The sequence below is a fragment of the Biomphalaria glabrata genome, chromosome 6, assembly GCF_947242115.1.
Source record: "Biomphalaria glabrata chromosome 6, xgBioGlab47.1, whole genome shotgun sequence".
NCBI classification, from domain to species: Eukaryota; Metazoa; Mollusca; class Gastropoda; family Planorbidae; genus Biomphalaria; species Biomphalaria glabrata.
In genome coordinates, this window is record NC_074716.1 from 13,727,863 (window position 1) to 13,741,042 (window position 13,180).

A 13,180-nucleotide genomic window follows, 5' to 3' on the forward strand; every position below is an offset into this window, starting at 1 on the left:
AAAGCCATCTAATTCCTCTTCCCCCCCCCCCCACGGAGGATTTTATTTGGGGTTTTCTGTCCTTTTTTTTCCCTTTTAGTCCTCCTATTGATGTGAAGGTGTCTGGTAACACTAAGTGGGTCTAATGGCTTTTTTTTTTCTATCAATCAAATATTTCATAAGTAAAGACCGAGGAAGTGCTGGAAAATATTTTTGAAAACGTACAAGAAAAGAATTATTAATAATTTGAATCCATAGCCCCCTTCCCCGGCTACGCCCATGTCTCCAGCAGTTGTGCCTAAACCTGTTTACCGTTATCATCATGAGGTTGTTATATCTTTTGAACCAAACTGGCGAGGAAACAAATCAATCATTTTGTTGCATTTCTTGGCAGGTTATTTCATTGTTTCTTTTTTTTAATCTTTATCTTTACGTTTTTCTTCTCCTCTTTTACATTTTTTTTGTTGCACTTTTAACCCCAATTACAACCATGTTTGGCCACGAATGCTGTTCTATTTAAGACAAATTTATATTTGTCTCTGACTTCATAGCGGGAAATTCTGAGAATGCACACAGTATTAATGAGTCAATTTCGTCACCATTGGGGAATTCTTTAGTGATTTTTTAAGTTTTTTTTTTTTGTTTTTTTTATTATAGATTCATAGGGAATAACGAAAATTCTATAAGACTAAAGGAATTGTATTGTGGATAAGATCTTTCAAGATCTTGCATAAAAGTAGGCCTACCAATAAAGTCAATAAGGGAACATCTTAGGCCATTTTTTATAAGGAGAGAACTCAATCTGTAACAGTATAATACAGACGCTATTCAAAGAGATACTGCTGACTCACTTGGAATTGTACACTAATGATACAACGTAGTATTAGCTGGTTACAGGAAATTCAATATTTTCGACCACGAGCTTAATGACGTGTGAGGATCCAAATGGCTATAAAAACAGCCTTACTAACTAAAGCAGTGATATCATATTGATTATGTAGGCCTAAACTGAAGACTATAATGTCTAATGAGGAAAGATATGATCAAAAGTAAATTTTTGTAAACAAGGTCGTACTGATAAATGTGAGTACCCTAGTGTATTAATTTTGTTAAATTTAAAGCTGTTAATTAATACTTTATATGTGTATAAAGAGAAACTTGAATTCTGAACCATGTGCTTAGCAATTCAATTTATAATTGCTTTGGTGTAGCTCGTCATTCCTGCTATATGCTAGTCCATCTCTGATGAGGACATATGGGGTAGGGGATAGGTGTGAGAGGTTATCCGTGTGATAGGAATCGTTTGGGGGGGGGGAAGAGGTGAAATGGGAAGCAAGAACTTCTTGCAGCTATTATGACTATTGTCCTTTTTGGTTGATTTTTTTAACCTATTCATAGGGCTTTCTTTCTAACAAACTAGTCTAGATTTAAGAAGAAGACTCTGGTTCTTTAGCTTCACTTTCAAATATAGTTATATGGTCAACACATTTAATTTCAACTTCAGCTTCAACTTACATACCTTCTTATCTTATCTAATAAAATACATCATATTATCATATATATATATATATATGACTTAGACATTATACAGCCAAATACTTTTTTTTACAAAGCTTATATAAACTGAGTCTGTCAGTCTGGTAAAAAGTGTGTACACGTTATTTCTCCGACACCCAATCTCAGATCATTGCTAATCTTATATAATGCTCATTACATCTAGGTGTCGTTCACGTACTATTATAATAATAATAATAATAATAATCTTTATTATCCGTAAGGAAATTTGTCTTACAATTTGTGCATTACATCAAACAAAAAACATTATAACTATAAGAAACCAAAGTGTACATTCACACCAGACTCACTCATAATTTACATGTGACAAAGTTTATACCAGATTGTTCTTATTTAATGATTTGATTGCCAGGGGAGTATGTTCTACAACGTAAAGGGGCTGTCCGTTTACGGTAATCCTTGTGGCTAAGTATGTTTTATTGGGTGACTCCTGGTACATGACTTGTGTTTTACCGAGGTCTATAGATAGACAGAATGAGGCGGCAGCGTATGCCAATTCGTTTACCACATTCTGGAGGTCATGTTCATAGTGAGCTAACAGGGCGCAATCATCGACATAGAGAAGCTCCGTTATGACCATCTCCTTTGTTTTTGTATGGGATAGCAGACGTCGAAGATTGAACACATTGCGGTCAGAAAGAAACCGGATGTAGATGCCTTCGTGCAATCGCTCCCTCATTTGACCCAGCATTACACCAAAAAAGATAGCGAATAGAGTAGGAGCAAGTACACAGTCCTGCTTCACGCCATTTTCTATTGGCAAGTGATCAGAAAGGGCACCATTGTGCCGATCTGGCCTGGATGTAGCAGATAAATTTGGAGCAATTCAACCGAAAAATTCTTAACTTCAATTTCAAAATATTAATTTAACAAAAATATTAATGACTGAGAAAGGATCTAAAGGTAACAAAAGTTATTCTTGAAGAAAATTAAAGTTGACAGTGCATGATTCATATGCCACTAAGACCTTAAAAAATTACTCTAAATCATTGAACAAAGCCTTTCTTGCCATCTGGCATTTCATGTGAAAAAGGATTTTTACAATTAAAATTAAAACTTTTTGAGCCAAAGGAACAAACGTCACTTTTACAAAGGGGAATTTTATTAAAAATGAGATCGTTAAAGACATTAACTTTACTGAAGTTAATGATATGTTTTTAAGTTTGAAATAAAAAAAAACAGTGTAATTTACATATGGTTGCATTGTAACAAAATTGAACTATATATTAGGCCTAATGTCAATGTCTTCGATTCCAAAGATTAAGGATGCGTGCAAAGTTTCACATGACTACACAAACCCAATGAACTGTATATAAATTGTAATAAACAGCTAAATTTTAAACTGTTACAGTTGTGGAACAATCAAATAACGTAGGTAATTATAAACTATATGTATTACAGCACATCAAACAAACAAAATAAGGGGGGGGCGTGGGGCACCCACCCTAGTGACGCCACTGCCGCTGAGTATGCAAACTGTTTCTGCATCTTAATTTTTTTCTGTAGACTAGTTAGAACTGTCAGGGTTGTGTTTAAGCCTTAGCTCGTTCACACGGGCCTATGACATTCAATATGCACCTTCGTGCTTAAAATAAATAATTGACTAGATGTTAACAAAACAATACAATGTTCAATGAAATGGAAGTAAATTAAAACGAAAAAAAAAAGATTACGTAATCGATAATTGAATTTAACAATGTCCAAATATTATATTATAGATATTATCTTAATAGTCAAATAAGCATTCTGCACCTTGCGGTCCCATAAACCAAAAACAAAATACATTAGTACGTATATGGCCTCTACACAACAAACGTACAACACTGGCCCACTGCTGACTCTAGTGTAGATTCAACCCACAAGCCCATCACTATAACTTCCTGTAGAGAAGTAAGAACGACAAATTAAAAGGACGAGTCTAATACTTAATGGCATAGAAACAACAGGGGTACTCAGACAAAGCTCAAAGAAACGTTAGATCAGCATAATAACAACAACAACAACAACAAACTCCATCAGCTAAAAAGCGATGCAACATAAGAATGTACGTTCCAAAATTCTGTCCCTAATTGGTGCTAATAAAAACCTACGCACCAACACTGACTAAATTTTAAAAAATGATTTTCACTAATGTGAATAAGTGTATTACAATTTAAAAATTACGATTTGTTTTTAAATCTAGCATTATTTGATTATTTGAAAGTTGACATACGAATGTATGTTCATTTGGTTTTTACATTTTCATTAATTAATATTTTATTTACAAATTTCTTTCTAGATAAGATATTTTTACTTTACCTTTAGTATAAAGTAGAACTAGTAATTCTTTAGAATGCTTTGGTATTGTATAGAATTTCTAGAAATTGTATAGAATGCTAAGGTAAAGTAAGAAATGGAGAATGTCTAGATTTCGAATTTGTCGTAGCATAGGCCTATATAAATAAATTTATTTATTTATTTTTATTTATGTATCTAATATATAAAGAAGCACAAAGTAAGGCGTATGTATGTATGTATGTCCCAAACAAAAATCAAATCCTAGATAAAATTTGGCATATATGTTCCTTTGAACATGGCGGATACCGTAGTGTATGTTTAATATCCCTCCCGTATTCGGAGGATCTTAAACATAGACAAAAAGTACCTAATTGTATCTCTATTAAAAAACGAAACTTTTTAACAAATCGTATTACCCAGTATCACAAAATTTTATATTAGTGTTAAATTTACTATGATTTATTTTACGAGTTAAATACAGACTTTAGTAGGCTTATAATACAATACTTCTCTTTTAATGAGTTTGAAAAGCTCGTTCATCTGTTGTCAACGTATTATCTTTCTTTCTGTGACCTGTATTATTAAATACAACCTTTTAGTTCACCCTAAATATATGTATGGAATGATCGGGTTACACAGAACAACAACAAAAAAACAAAGAACCCTGGTCTTCAGCGCAAGTGGACAGACAGTTTAGCATATGAATTTTCCTCCCATAATTAACCAGGAATCTTTAGCACGACTTTATCAATATGTTATCATATAGGTTATGGATATGGTGCACCACTAATGAAAAAAAACAACAACAACCGCTTAAAAAACACGTCGGAATATTTACATACAATGTGTATTCTTTTCTTTTAAACAAAGATAAAAAATTTCTGTTCACTGGCTAATACACAAGGAGACACACAAATAAGTAAGTTATAGCTTATATATTTTTATAACATTATATGGGAAAGTGGTAAAATTCTATGTATCGATGTTACCAAAATAATATTAAATATACAATTCCCTTTCATAATATAATCTACCTTAATTTTAGTATGTATTGTTTTAAAAGTGGTATATTCTTCTTATTATTATTATTATTACGCTAGGGGATGAACGTATGCCAAAAATGTCTGTTTTGGTGAACTAAAAGGTGGTTGCGCTAAAAGAGGTGCCCCATGGAAACGCTTTAAAGACCAGCTTTGTTGCATACGGCTTCAGAACGAGACTACTATATGTAGATGCAGGAATGTTTAATTAATTGCGTTATTTCATATTTGCTTTCTTTTTATTTTTCTATTTCAATTGGGGCCACCTATAATTAACTTTGCTTAGGGTCTGCAGCATTGGCGTAGCCAGGAGGGGTTTGGGGCTCAACCCTCCCCCGAAATTAAATTCCCCCACCCCATAGAGGGGGGGGATTATTTTGTGATTGGTTTTTGCTTGAATTTTCTTTATTGTATGTGAGGTTTTAATGTTGATCCATCCCTTTCCCCAGCACAACCAAAGGGGGTTTAAGGTTAAAACCCCCCTCCTCAATAAAACAAAAAGTAAAGCAAACGACAGGCAACAAATTCCATGAGCGTAGCATCGGGAGGTCTTGAGTTTAAAACCCCCCTTCAGAGTTTTTAATATTAAAAACCCTTTTCATAAAAAACTAAATCAAACCAGTCACCAAATTTTATGAACGTAGCCAAGACGGGTTTTGAGTTGAAACCTCCCTTCAGAGGGTTTAAGTTTAACTTCTTAGATGACGAAACATTAATTTCCATCTCACCTAATAACCACAGACTACGTTTCGGGTGTTGCTTCATAATTAAAATTATTATTACATCCTAGCCCAAACCTCCTACAGGACGGAGGGAATAGTGGCGGACAGTACTCGAACCAGGTACCATCGAGACGACAGTCTAGAGCAGGCCAGACGACCAGGCAGCCATTGTTAAGTAGGTGGCAATCGAAAATAAAAAAATAGTGGGACACATTATGTTGAATGTTTAAACACATTTCTAAAGAAAGGGCTTCTTCTTCCTTAGTGCCATTATTGAGTGTAATGGGTTGCCTGAATCAGCCAGGAAAACCAACGACTTGGCAGAGTTTAAGTCATTGATTAACATGCATGACTAGATTGACACATGAAATGAGTAGGACGTAATTATTATAATTTTTTTTTTACATATTTTTTTTAAAGTAACGTCTATAATATAGAAAATAATATAATATAATATATAAAATGCTGGTTTAATAATAGACTAAAGAAGCTTTGTAAACAGAAGGAAAACCTCTATAGAAAATTTAAAGAAACTAATGCAGAAAGAGTTTACAAAAAGTATATAAAAATTAAACACTTAACCCAAAAAGTAAGCAGACAGCTGCAGAGTGAATACATAAACAATGTAATATCTAAAGATAACAACAAAAACCTATGGTCATACATTAAGTCTAAGAAAATGGAAACAACAGGCGTAGCGCCATTAAAAGATGAACATAACATAATACATAATGATAATGAAACAAAAGCAAACATTCTAAACAAATACTTTGCATCAGCATTCTCAGCCCCAGGAGACAAAGACATATTACTGAATTTGAACCAAGTAGACAACATAGAAGATATAGTAGTACAAGAAAATGGAATTCAAAAACTATTAGCCAACACCAAACCAAATAAAGCTTCTGGACCTGATGGTATTCCAGCTAGATTACTCAAAGAACTAAGTAATGAGCTAGCCCCAGTGTTCAAAATACTCTTTCAGGCTTCACTTAACCAGGGCAGAGTACCAAAGGACTGGAAAGAAGCTAATGTCACCCCCCTATTTAAAAAAGGAGAAAAATCTGACCCAGGAAACTACAGACCAGTATCACTTACCAGCATCACATGTAAAATCCTAGAACACATAATATGTAGCAACATCATAAACCACTTAGACAAACATAATGTCCTCACACCATACCAACATGGCTTTAGGAAATATAGATCATGTGAAACACAACTAATAGGACTAATTGATGATTTTTCAAAAGGTTTAGATAATAGTGAACAAGTAGATGCTATCTTACTAGATTTTTCTAAGGCTTTTGACAAAGTTCACCACCATAGTTTGCTTAAAAAATTAAAATATTTCGGCATTAATGGTCCACTGCATCAGTGGATTAAAGACTTTCTGATAGGGAGAGAACAAACTGTACTAATAAATGGCTCTAAATCAACACCGATAACAGTAAACTCAGGTGTACCTCAAGGTACAGTCTTGGGTCCACTACTATTTTTAATTTACATAAATGATTTACCAAATTGCATTAGTTCAGGAACAAAAGTCAGATTATTTGCAGACGATTGCATAATATATAGAACAATAAAAACAACACAAGACACAGATATTTTACAAAGAGAATTAGATGAATTACAGAAATGGGAATCAAATTGGAGCATGTCTTTCCACCCAGAAAAATGTCAGTTGTTAAGAGTAACAAAAAAACTAAAACAAATTAATTCCACTTATCTTATTCATGGCAAACCAGTATCACAGACTAAAAACGCAAAATACCTAGGTGTTATAATAAATGAAAAACTATCATGGAATCCACATATTGATGAAACTACAAAAAAATCAAACAAAGCATTAGGATTTATTAAAAGAAATTTCTATAAATCAAATAAGAACATAAAACTAAAATGTTACTTAACCTTGGTTAGGCCAATAATAGAATATGCATCCTCCGTTTGGGACCCCTCAACTCAAGAAAACATTAAGAAACTGGAACAGACACAAAATAGAGCAGTGAGATTCATAACAAACGAATATTCACATTTGACTAGAGTAACACCTTTAGTAAAATCACTAAATTTAGAAAGCCTTCAGGACAGAAGGCTCAAAAGTAAAGTAGCAATCATACATAAAACACTGAACCATAATCTTCAAATACAAAAACAAAATTTAATAAAATACTCTGAAAGACACAAAGATAAAGGCACATTCCTCGTCCCATATGCTAGGACAAATTTGTACAAATACTCCTTCTTCCCTAGTGCTATTAGAGCATGGAATGGGTTGCCTGAGCTAGCCAGGAAAACCAGTGACTTGGCAGAATTTAAGTCATTGGTTAATATGCATGACTAAATGCATGACGCGTAGGACGTAATCATCTTCTTTATTGAAGTAACGTCTGTATTATATAAGATAAGATAATATTTTAAAAAATACTAGCTGTCTTAATCACGTACTCTTTCGGCTTCAAAAAGTTTTGGCTAAGATCTTGTTCCTTCAGAGTTGAAGATAATCTACTTCCCAGTCCAAAACAAGCGGTCACGGTAGGAACCCTCGACCATCGAGACAACTGAACGATAGTCCTCCGCTCATACAGCACGACCAGGTTTCTCTGAGAGGGCCACAATATTTCTTTAAACAAGTCATGCACAAATTGTAAGATAAATTTCCATACGGACAATAAATATTATTATTATTATATTATTATTAGTTAATCAGTAATAACATTACACTTTGTTTCATTGGCAACCCTGGTTATTGGATATGGGAACATCTAAAATAAAGAAGATATTCTCTATATGTGAAGTTCTGAATTTTTAGTTGGCAACAAACTAAGCCTGGGTTAGGGAAAATCAATGGAGAAGAGGGAAATACCTGAATACTTCGGAAATTACCATTCCTTAATGAAGGTCTGGGATAATTCACCTTAACTTAATACACAATAAAACAATTGAGACATTGTCTAAATCTAGATTTAGAACATTATGCATTTAAATAAAGAAAACATTTTATATAAAAAAAAAATCCATTGATAAAATTATTACACACAATCGGGTTTTTACACGTTTACACATTTATGCCTGCATCCTATTTATGTTTCCACGTAATTGTACACTCTAAATGTGAATTAAAATGGCTTTTTCTGGTAAAATACATTTGTTCTGTTCTGAGTAGAGATTGTTTATTGTGCGATATAGTTCTATTCTAATACTCCTTGTTTTTTGTGCAGATTCTAGGTCTATGGTATTGTTGTAACTCTATAGGGTAGGCACTCCTCAACGAAAGACAGGTCGGCAACAGTAAACGATGTATTTATTTATTATAACTAGTATAAGCATCAACAAATAGTAAAAGTTACTAGTTAGACTTGGACGTCTGTTATAAAGTCACAGGGAGTAATAAGTCTTAAGTTCTAAGAATCCTACTTCATACCAGAACACAGAACAGACCACCGACACACTTCCCAGTGTCGCTCCAGGTCTCACACACAGTTTCCTAGTATCACACAGGACAGCACTCAGCACCAGACTGTTTAGACTCTCACGACTTCTATCCGGCTCACAACAGTCCTTCTTCCTGTCTCTATATGTCTTTCACTAGTCGTGTTCAGTAGTGCTCAGATGCGCACCATTAGTGTAGCGCGGGAGCGTGGTTACAACAGTATCATATGATGTCTACATCTTTTGCGTATCTAAATTTAATTTTTTTTTTAAACATCATCACTCAGAGACGGTCGTAACAATTGCGGGGCCCTGTGTGAAACTGATTGCGCGGGGTCTAGTCTGGGTGGGAAGAAGGATAATAAGTGAAAATTAAGATTTTGTATTAGAAAAAAAAATTGACTTTGAATTCTATTCATTCACTCACGATCTTTGCAACCTATGGCATATTTATATGCCAGTGACTATAAAAGTAAATAAAGTATTGGAACTTCCGATTATTACATTCTATTACATGAAAGCTGACAATGCCATTTTCTTTTAAAGCACGTAGGATTGGCGTTTTCCGCAATGAATGACACTCACAAATGGCAATTATGTCTTTTTTTTTCAGGAGATTTTTATGAGTTTTCATGAGATTTGAATAAATTCAGGAGATTTCCAGGAATTTAATTTTTCGTATATATTTTGCAATTTAATAATTACACCTAGAATTAGCGCGGGGCCTATGAAAGCGCGGGTCCCACTTGCGACCGCATAGGTTGCAGTGGCCTAAGACCGCCCCTGTCAACACTGTCTTCAGAGACATTGACTCTGGCACTTTAACAGCACAGATCTAGTCTGGAATGATAGAGGTCTAGGATTTCATTATTTTGCATGTTGTTTAACATTATTATTATTTATTTATTCGTGAAGTCAATAACTTGTAGTAAACTTAGCCTGTTCTCACTGTTAGTTTATTTCCCCGTGACGAAGTTTTGGTCTAACCGAGCGTTTCTCAGACTGGGAGGGTTCGCGCCACCTAGGGAGACGTTTCTCAAACTGTGGCGCACATCCCCTTAAAGGAGCGCAAGGTTTCAATTAAGATGGGTGCGACGTCCCAAAAAGAAGGAGTTGGGGCGAAGCCAGTCAGCCAATTTATTTTTCCAAGAGCAAATAAAAAAATAAAAGTATTGTTATTGTAGTTATTAATTCATGTTTGACCATTAATGAAATAAAAGTAAAATGACATTAAAACCACCAAAGTTTGACGGATTCAAATATTTCAAACGTTTTATCGTCTAGTATGGACATTGTAAAATGTACAAAGTTTTTTCCCGAGAGGCGTCTGCAATATTATTGATTTAATATTTTTGTCTGTCTGGTAAAAATAAGTACACATTTGGTCTCCCACACGCATTTTCGAATCAAGTAGAAATTTTGCACACTGATGGACTGAATACGTGTCTATGTGTGTAATAATTTATAAAAATAAAATGAAATTTAGGTATAAGTTACGGTATAACTATATTATTTTTTAATGTGTTAAGGGTGGAGTTTGAAAACAAAAAACAGATAACAGAATTCTTATGTGAGAGAACGTTGCGAAGCCAATGTGATAAAAAATGGATTCCCACCAAAATGCAGCATAGCCTAAAGCTTATGAAATACTTTAATATTGAATTAATAAGCCAACGAAAAGTCAATGATTGCGTATAGGATCCAATTCAGGAGTGGTGGCTGGAGGCGGGTGAAAAAAGTGAAACTAGTATTCTCATGCCAGAAGTATGTGTTTGTGTGGGAGCAGTCGATATAAGCGGGCCGTTCTAATTCAACGTTTTGTTAGGGCAGTGTTAAAAAGTGGGGGGGGGGGGGATGCAATATAACAAAAGGTCTCCGGCCATATAGTGTCATAGAGTATTTAAAATAGTTCCATAAAGAGCCGAAAAGCCGAAGAATACTCAGATATTGTATGTAAAACTATTTTCTAAGGCATAGGGTGGAGGAAATAATTTATTCAGGTGATCGCGAATTCACGGGCAAAACGTAGAGACCTATATGCTTGAGAGTGAGTGAAGGACGTTATAAAGCGAGCCATGCTAAATTCAATTTTTTTAAAGGGTCGAAGGAGGGGCGAAGGCAGAGAGGGAGAAGAGAAAAGGGGATATAGAATTCACAGGATAGAATTGAGTGTGTTTGGGAGGGCGTTTTAAAGAACGGCCGTATCAAATTAAAACTAGAGTACACAGTCCAAAAGAGGAATTTTTGAAATGCGGGCAAATTTTATTGAAAGTGTGACAAGAAATATATATAAATACTTTTTAAATAAGATTATCTAAGAGATATCTCTCAAAACCGTAGGATTTAAGGTCATTTTTTTTTTCGATATAAACAAAAATTTCTTCTAATCGACTAATTAATTGGTTTATCATTTTATTAATCCATATATTACTATCGACTATGAATAATTGTGTAGACTATCAACTTGATCTGGGAATTGTGAGGGATCTTATGTGTAAAATCCCCCCTCCCGACTGAAGAAATGAGCTCTGTCTATTAAATTTGAGTGTAGATGGCTGACCTAATTTATATAATGTTTTCTTGTTTGCTATCTCCTCCAATTTGAAGGATGACTTCTAATTTTTTTTTCACAATTTTTTTTTTTTTTTGCATTGTTAACGGTTTTTTTTTTACTGACAAAAAGTAATCTACTATTTGACGAAAAAGATACTTTAAATTAACGTACTTTTTTTTACAGAAGAGTTAACTTTTTTCTCATAGACATATATATTATATCTAGACTGGAAACCGGAAATGAATTCTTATCCGCGAATGATTGATTCACAGACCTATCTATATATAGATTTTTATGTACTTAAACTCTTTTTTCAGGCTCTAGGTGGAGTCGCCCTACTCAATCTTTTCTGTCTTAGAAAAGTAATGATCTTTAGTTTTCAAAGTTAATGAAATAATGCAAAATCATTTCTCGGATATTCACGCAAATATATGAGACTGTGGTGAAATAGTTACTATTTGTTTATGTTTGTGTAACGTCGTGAGAATGTGTTCACAACATTGATCTAGTGTGCTACTGTCCAAGTCTCTTTCGTCAGTTCATGTGTCGTTCTAGTTTAATAAAGCCTTGTTTTAGGTTACTCTTCAGTGTTCCTTTATTTCTTATTACAGAGACAAAGCCATTTCCTGTTTGTTTCCATTGAGAAAATGTTTCAAAAATCCTAGATGGAAATAATTCATGTTAACTTAAATCATCTAATGTCTTATGTACATTTAAATAGATTGATTACCTAGATCTTTCTAGATTATGTATCTAAAAATGGATGGCTGCTTGGTCGTGCGGTTTGCGTGCTGGACTGTCGTTCGGATTTATCGACGGTCGAGGGTTCAAACCCTGCCCGTTCCCATCCCCCGTCGTCCTGCGGGAGGTTTGGACTAGGAAGTAAACTATCTTCAACTCTGAAGGAACATCCGAAACATGTAAAACATTTTACAAACAAAAAAATTTCAAAATAATAATTATGAGACGAGAGTACTCTTATTTTTGATGTTCAATTACTAGATCCATAATGGATCTAAAAATTAATTTATATGTTACATAGGTTAGTGTTAAAAAAAAAACTTCTTTTAACTACTTTACAAAACAACGCCTTGATCCAACTTTCTAAAAAATTTTCACGACATTTTTTGTTGTGTTAAAAGTCTCCATGTCCAGTCTAAATATAGTATATATAAATCTATGCTTTTGCTCTTATTGTGCAAAAAGAGCTCTTTATTTATATTATTACCATTTAGCGCAAGAGTTGAAATGCAGCATGTTGGAAATTTAATTCTATATTTGGGGGGGGGGGGGGGGGGAATGGATAAAAGTGCTTGAATTTGGAAGATCATAACTTTGTGTAGTTCTTTCGTCTATGAGTACCTACTTAATTTTTTTTTAAGTACTATTGTGCATTATCAACAACCACGGGATGGCTGCTTGGTTGTGCAGTATGCGCGCTGGACTGTCGTTCGGTCGTCTCAATGGTCCAGGGTTTTTACCCTGCCCGCTGCTATCCCCTAGAGCCCTGCGGGATGTTTGGACTAAAAAGTAAATAATCTTCAACACATGAACCATGTAAAACAAATATTTTTACATTTAACCAACACCTAAAA

The 13,180-nt window shown here is 34.2% G+C and overlaps 1 protein-coding gene across 4 annotated transcripts in view; it reads left to right on the forward strand.

Moving 5' to 3' along the window:
* Window positions 1-935: 935 nt before the first annotated feature.
* Window positions 936-13,180, forward strand: part of LOC106052131 (baculoviral IAP repeat-containing protein 2-like) — a 44,053-nt gene continuing 31,808 nt past the window's right edge. For 2 of the 4 annotated variants that reach the window (XM_056032573.1, XM_056032571.1), the window contains exon 1: window positions 937-1,062. The gene's annotated coding sequence lies outside the window, so the exon portion shown is untranslated. Of the gene's footprint in view, window positions 1,063-8,721; window positions 8,737-13,180 lie in introns of those variants that run through there. The other 2 variants (XM_056032575.1, XM_056032574.1) reach the window with 2 other exon arrangements.